The 8,256-nt window shown below is 33.6% G+C and overlaps 1 pseudogene; it reads right to left on the reverse strand.

Moving 5' to 3' along the window:
• Positions 1 to 812: 812 nt before the first annotated feature.
• LOC113780227 lies at positions 813 to 6,101 on the reverse strand (annotated as a pseudogene).
• Between the last annotated feature and the right edge of the window lie 2,155 nt (positions 6,102 to 8,256).

An 8,256-nucleotide genomic window follows, 5' to 3' on the forward strand; every position in this document is an offset into this window, starting at 1 on the left:
GAAGAGTCAATAATGGAGGCTCTTGTCTCCTCTGATTGCTCAATAAACGTACGAGAGAAAAGGTTTCAATTGCCTGATGTAATGCAATTTCAAAGCCTCCAATTCCTCAGTCAACCAAAAAGATCAAAAAGCAATACAAGAGTCTAGCCTCAAGAACTTCTATCCTTGCCGCCTTACAAAGCTGCGGCCACTCCGTTCCTTTCAAACACAAAAGACAAGACTCCCCCTAACCTAAGCTGCGCCAGAGATAAATCACAAATTGTTACCTCCCCCAAATTGCAGCCAGACTCCCTCAAAATATAATAAAATAAAACCTATTAGAATTAGGTTTCTTCAGCTTCTCAAGCGGGCCCCACGTACGATGAATCTTCTAAAAGTTGAATTTAAACACTTTTCGGCACCCATTCCTGCAATTAGCACCCAAAACAGAATATTAGTAAAATCCACCCAATTAACGAAAATATTCAGTCAATTAATTATGCAATAACGCCCAAAATACCCACTAAAATGCCACCTATCAGCAACAGTATTGGAAAGGATCGATCTTACGAATTTGGAGGAAATATTTAGATATGCTGCTCGCTGTTTTAGATAACATAATTAGTTTGATAAAAAAAAATGTGTTGGAGCTCAATTGTAGAAATTATTAAGTTAAACTCAATTGTAGATTGATGCTGGTATTACTATTATATATGAAGCATATATCAAGGTGCTACCCTTCAGTTTATTGATACCAAACTGATATTTCAGATTGCCATGTTATCTGGTACTAGGTGGCATATTGAGAGTTTGAAAGACAAATCGCCTAGACAAAGATTTCACTGAAAGCACGAGTTCTACTTAGTAATCCATCTGCTCTATTTCTAAAGCAACAGAGCTACATAGGGGCACCGTTGACTCGTCAGAAGAACTACTATCGCTGCTTCTTTGCATGGATATGGGTGAATCTGGAGGGTAAAACGACGGTTTAGGAGGCAACTTTAGGCCACTAGCATCACCTTCAAGCATTTCTAAGACTTCTCTCATTGAAGGACGATCCTCAGGTGTCATCTGTATGCACCACAAGGCAATCAAAATCAATTTTCTTGTAATTGTCTTTTCTTCTTCAGTTGCATGATCTCCGATTTCCATTTCCTCCGCCTGATTGAATTTGTCATAGATCCATGAAGGGAAGTATATTTGACTTGAATGCTCGGCATGTGCATCCACATTTCTCCTCCTCCCAGCCATCTCCATTAATAACATTCCATAGCTGTAAACGTCTGTCTTGTTTGAGACTCTTCCAATCTTTTTATAGAACAACTCTGGGGCCATGTAACCTAGAGTTCCCCTCGCAGCAGTAAGAGTTGCAATACTCTTTTGCATCGGGTAAAGTTTTGCAAGTCCAAAATCTGAAACTTTTGGAACAAAGTTGTCATCGAGTAAGACATTATGCGGCTTAATATCAAAATGCAGAATTTGCATCACACCCCTGATGCAAGTATTCAATGCCACGAGCAATCCCCTTTGCAATCTCACAAACTTGTTTCCAACTCAATGGAGAACCATTCTGACAATTTGAGAAAAGTAACTTGTCCAAAGAGCCATTTGGCATGTAATCATACACTAGAGCATGTTTTGAGGCAGTAACACAAAATCCCACTAACCGAACCACGTTCACATGGTGTATCCTTCCAATAGTTGCAACTTCATTGATGAACTCTTGTCCATTAGCTTTTGATTTGTTCAGCATCTTGACAGCAACTGCACTTCCACTGCGCAATTTGCCTTTGTAAACCAAACCATAGCCTCCTTCACCTAGTTTCTCCTCAAAATTTTTTGTCATTGTCTTTATTTCTTTGTATGAGTACCTAATGGGCATGAGGCTGTTGTTTCTTTGTAGGAAATCTTCTATTGTATCATACCTCGATAAATGCCTCCGACGACACCGATAAAGGAGGAAAGCAAACAAGAGGATAATGCCAATGACATGTTTTGCTGCAATAAGCAGAACTGAAATAGAAGAAGAGAACAATAAGACTTAGCTAAGATTGAACAATAAGACTAAGTTTTTGACATGTTTTTGCTCTGTTTGGATTGGTCATTTTTGAAAAGCAAATTTTTCATATACAATATTACAATAATATATAAACAAAAATAACTTCAAAAATATCAAAAACAACTTCAAAAATACCAAAAACACAAAGAAAACAATTCCTCAAAAACAAAAAAAAAAAAGCATCTTCAAAACACTAAAACATAAAAAACAACCTCAAAAAACACCAAAAACACAAAAAATAACCTAAAAAATAATCTCATCTACAATAAAAGTTTTTCACCTATATTGCTACAGTAAAATATTTCAAAAACACCCCAAAAAATAGTCAATCCAGACAAAGAGTTTTCAACTATAAATCAGATGCCTTACCTGAAATTAAGCCACCAATATTAAAGTAATCTGCTTGTAAAAGAAAAATTAAAGGATTATAATGAAAATACTGGAATAGAAAGAATCTGATTGATTAAAAAATGGTTTTTTTGTAAATCAAAGAAATAAAATTACTCACGTCGATTTGGGACATATGGGCCGAGGAGACTGTAGACATCTACCAATATGAGAGCTACATCGCCTACGTACAAAAGGCAACGTCAATGTCCAATTGGATGCTTGAAAATCAACTTTTATTAATTACAGCTATATATTTCACACTCATATGCGTACGTTTCAAATAACTACGACAATAAATTCAAATTATGTTTGTTTTGCATGGTTTAAAGTAAGAATTCAATAATTCATATGTTTGTTGGGATCATAACACAAATAAGCTTTTTAGAAATCAAACTTTTCTAATTTGACCATGTTCCTATATTTTTTTTCGTTTGCTAAAAAAGATTTCCAGCAACAAATAAAGACAAAACAGCAGTAGGTTTCTGGTATTCTGATTCCCCAAAAAATAAAAAGAAAAAAAGAAAAAGAAAAAGCCACATCATCAGTATTATTGTACACTTGAATTCTGTATTTTATTAGTTGCTATTGATTGTGGACATCAAATGTTGTAAGAAGTATAACAGTTTGTCTAAGTATATTTTATTAGTTGCTATTGATTGTGGACATGCAATTCGTTACATGAATGATGTATTGAATTTTTGCCAGGATCAAATAAAATTAAGAAATCTACTTGAAGCTGGAAAATGAAAGGGGCTTTACCCAGAGTTAACTCAAGTCAAATTTCATACGGTTTGTCTAAGAGGTGCTTATAGGACACACGTTAAAATATATTTTAGGTGTTATATTTTAAAAAATATAAGATTAATTAGAGAAAGTAAATAAATAGAAGAGAGGGTAGGTAAGATTATATATAAAAAATATCTATATCTACATGTATTAGAGAACAGGTTTTCGACGAGGAGCCTCCACAGGCACGAGAAATCTAAATCCCTTTTTATTATAATTTTAGATTTATCTTAATTTAATAGTCCTTTCTCCTTATCCTTTCTCACTTTCCAATTTACATGACCCACTGTCCCACAAAATCAAAACTCCAAAATTTTAATTAACGGATAATAATCACCCCTGCAAAATCACATCTACATATGCCAAATCACGTCTGACATTTACGAATTTAAGGAACTCACCATTATGAATTCCCACAATTCTACCTATCCTATTGCATAACGTATTTTACTCTCATAATCATTCATAAAACTAACAATCACTAACCAATTTTCATTTGTCATCCACACAAACCAAATACAGTGAGAAGAAACAAAAAGTAAGACTACGTATCATATTCCCACCATGGACAAATCCCACCTATAAGGATTTCAACGATGCCTCAATTCCAAACTTGCAAGATTGCAAAGAAGAAAACAACTAATCACAAAACGAAACTTACACTGCAGTGATCCCACTAAAATATTTCCAAAGATTTAGCAAATTCACTTCCAAGAATACAAGTCTCACTGAAAATTTTTTTATAGTGTGACCTCCACAAAACTTCAACAAAATCAATTAAACCACCAATATTGGTTTTCATATTAAAGGTTGATTGGTGTAAAAAATGTTTGCACCTTCATTCAAGATTATCAAATCTAATGCATAATATTTGTAAGTATTTCATTTTGAAAGCAAATACTACAACCTCTCCTACCTTATCATCTAATACAACCCTTCCCCTATAAAATCATCTAATTATGTCATTACTTTTCTTTTTGATCTCTAAATCAAAATACTTCAAAAATTATGTTCTGTTGACAATTTTTTGGCTTTCAATATGTCAAAAATATTTGAATGGTGAAAATAGGTCAAAATTATAGAAAAAAAAAGAAGTTGGTAATGATTAATTAGTTGGCAAAGCTTAGTCAACTGCATATGAAATTTTATGTATAACTAACAAAAGTGATAAAATCCATTATGAACAGTGTTGATTTTTTAGAATAATTTTTAAACTCATTTTATTGATGTGTAATAGATAGAAATTCTCCCTAGTACAATGAAGAGGAACCTAGCCTAAACACCTCCAGACCTAAACCAAAAAAAAAAGGAAAAAAGAAAAAAAAAAATCACTTCATCAGTTTCTAAATGAAACAAATGACCTAGAGGGAATTGGGGCAGAGGCAATAGTGTACCAATATTATATTTCTTGCATATATTTACATTATATTATTTTGCACATGAATTTTTCATTCTATTTATTGCTATTGATTGTGGACACCAAACAAAAAATGTACCTGCCCCACGTTTTTGACTCACAGAGAAGATCCTAATAAATGGCCTTAATGCTCTTTAGTTAATGTAATACGTAAAATAATCAAGTATGCGCATTTATTAGACAGCAAGGTCCTGCACAAAGTAGTGATATTTGATAATGCAATTCATTACATGAATGATGTATTGAATTTTGGCTTGGATCAAATAAAAATTAAGAAAAGAAATCGACTTGAATCTGGAAAATGAAAGGGACCCCTACCCAGAGTTGACTCAACCCAATTTCACATATACTCTCCTTTCATTAAAAGGAGAATTTGAGATCCACAACTCAAATGCATTAATCAATTATATTTTGAACATTAAGACTTATATGATGCATGAAATTTAAAATAAACGGTTGTGCTCATCAACAAGATTTGGTTGTTCTATAATTAAAAAAGAAAGAAAGAAAGATGAATAGCAGTACATCTTAACTTAAAATCTTCCAATATACGGTAATTTGTCATTAATTCCCCAAAAACATAGTTTCAAGCAGTAGTATTGAATAGTTTTTAAAAGATCTATGTTAATAAATCTTCAAATCAGTGTACTTACAAAAAAGGGATCTCCTGATGTCCAGGCCTCCGTACCATTTGAGCTCACGGCCATTAGACAGAAGGTTGTGGATGTCTTGAAACGAAATATCTCCTGCTGTTGCATTAGGGAGACACCGCAGGTCTGCAGCAGCTGTCTTATAGATGGTGCACGACTCTTCAATATCAGATGCCACCACATTTTCAGCCACCACAACATAGCTATAATAACCGGGTGGAGCTTTCATTTTTGAAAAATGATTTGCAGTGACATTACAGGAAGCAGTGTCTACGTAAAGAGGATGATATTTCGATTTCACAGGATTTTTACAGCTCACAAAGACCAACGAACCGGTATGATGAGGATCAATCTCCATCTCATAACCCGCACCAGGTTGATAGTAGTCGTCGTCTGGACGTAATGGGTTGACTGGCAGAGTAGAACAGTTGTTCTTTTGCACCCCAGGATCAAATATACGAAGTGTCTTTTTCTCATAATCAATACTGTTTAGCTCCACAGAAAAGTTATACTGTTGTATCTCCGGATAGGAACCAACACTCAAGGATAGAACACTGCGATTGTTTTCACAAGAGAATTCAATAACATCATGTTCAGGGCACAAATCATCACCACTAAATTGAAACGGGCACTTTAAATTGATGTCGGTGCCCCCGCAAGTGGATGGGCGACGGTCACTGCTGGTGTTTTTGGAATTGAAGGTAGGATCACCATATCTCCGACAATGGTCACCGAAAAAACTACTAGGTGTGATCGCGAGAACGTAGAAGAAAATTGGGATTAGAGAAAACACAACTGCCAAAATCTGAAGATGGAGCATACTTGTTACACATTGACTGAGTGAATTAAAAAAAAAAAAAAAAGAAGCCGGATATATGTAGGAAAAGGAGAAGGGGCACTTTACTTGGCAAAGAGAATAGGACCTTATTAATTTATTGAATAGGCCAAAATTAATTTATTGAATATCTCTTTCAGAACTAGGCCTTATTACCAGAGTTACATGCTGTGACATAAAATACAGGAAAATATGTAGCAAATCAAATTCAAGAAAATAAATTGATCTGCCAACCTGGATGTGGCCTTTCACTAACCATATCAAAGTACCAAACTTGATTTTTTTTTCGTGTTTTCCTCCTTAAGGGAGTCTAGTCTAGACTTTTGATTATTTCTTTTAAGCAGTCCAACATAGATTTACAATTGAAGACTTTAACCCCGAAAAAAGAAAAAGAAAACAAAAGGAAAATCAGTCAGGTAATGAGTCTATTAATACATAACTTATATTGTAAATTTAGAGCCACATCATTATGGTGATGCATGATGAACAAAAAATAGTTATAAGAAATGATCTTTATTTTAATGAAAAACACACAGAATATTATGATGACTAGTGTATTCGATAAAAGAATAAAAAGATATCTGATGAGAAGCTAATTAGTTCACTTGAAAATATCAAGATTAGGTTTAGAAAAGTGGTTCACTCGTTCTTTTCCTCTTTATAATTTTTGGGGCCTTGGAATTGAATGGAGTATTAAATAATTTGAGTATATTCAACGTTTGAACGTTTTAACTTTCCAACAACATCAGACCCATTAATGTTTTGCAGAATAGTCTTTTTTTTTTTTTTTCTTGTAAGTCTCAATTGATGGTAACATGAAAATCAAGTCGAGTACATCCAAAAAATTTAAAAGAGAAAAAATCTCTAGACCTAGATGCCATCTTCCACAATTCACACCTAAATGTCTAATTGTGTATTTCAAAAGAACTTGTCCAATATTAAAAAAATCATAATTAAGAAACCTAAACAATTATATAATACTAAACAATTTTCAACCATTATATAATACTTAGCTTCTTAATTAAGAAACCTAAACAATTACTCCCTCCCTTTTTTTATAACTGGCGTTTAAGGAATTGCAAGCCAAGTACTTTTATCTGTCGTTTTACTATCCCCATGCAGCATTTATTATTTTTTCACAATTTTACCCTTTTATCTCTCTTACAGGGTTCTTAATTACTACTCCTAATAATTATTGCTTCTCTCTGCCCTTCCATATTCTTTCTTCTTTTCTCACAGTATGTTGAACCCCTTTGTTCTTCTCCATCACCGCCTCCCTCCGCATCAAGAATTTGAATGGACCAAGAATTTGAAGATGAGTTAATTAAACAAGTGGTTGAAGATTCTTTTGAAGAAACAAGAGAGGATGAAGATGCAGAAGTTGAAGTCGAATGTGCCAAAATAAATAAAGCTCCATTATGTATTGATTTGAATGAACCTGCAAAGTTTGATTTTGACTTGAACAAAATCCCTGATGAAATAGGAGAAGAAGTCGCAGAAAAAGAATTTGAAGAAGTGGTCAAGATCATGTAAAAAATTTATCTTCCCAATTTCTATTAGCTTGTGATCGGAAGGGTGGCTCTGATCAACTATGGCAAGGAATACGGAAAGCTCATCGTCATCGTCGACGTCATCGATATGGGTTAAGCTCCTTTGCATCCTTTTCAACTTCCAAGAATGATCCAAGTCTTTTTGATGAGTTGATACCCTCATGGCTCATACGGCTGAAACATTATTCAGATAATTGAGAATTCAATATTTAAATCTATTTCAAGAAGAGGCTGTTTATGTTTTGAAGCCATGTCTAAAAGAATAAAAATAATGTATTTCTCTTGAGACTAATTTATATAGTGAAATCCTTATAGCCTCTCAAAATATTTGGTGGGAGTTAAAAATGTTTAAAATTTCAGATAAAAAATTTAGGTGAAAATTTTTGGTGGGAAAGTTTTTCATTTTAGAAACATTTAGTTTCATTTTAGAAACATTTAGTTTGGTGAGAGTTAGTTTGCATTGCAAACAGCACCATTTAATACAGTGAGAGAAAACATGGGTGAATGGAATAATTAATGAGGGTATAAAAGAAAAATGGTGTATAGATTTAAGCAATGAAAACTTTTCTTAATTGGCGTGTAATTCCTTA

Source organism: Coffea eugenioides, chromosome 8 (genome assembly GCF_003713205.1).
Source record: "Coffea eugenioides isolate CCC68of chromosome 8, Ceug_1.0, whole genome shotgun sequence".
Taxonomy (NCBI): domain Eukaryota; kingdom Viridiplantae; phylum Streptophyta; class Magnoliopsida; order Gentianales; family Rubiaceae; genus Coffea; species Coffea eugenioides.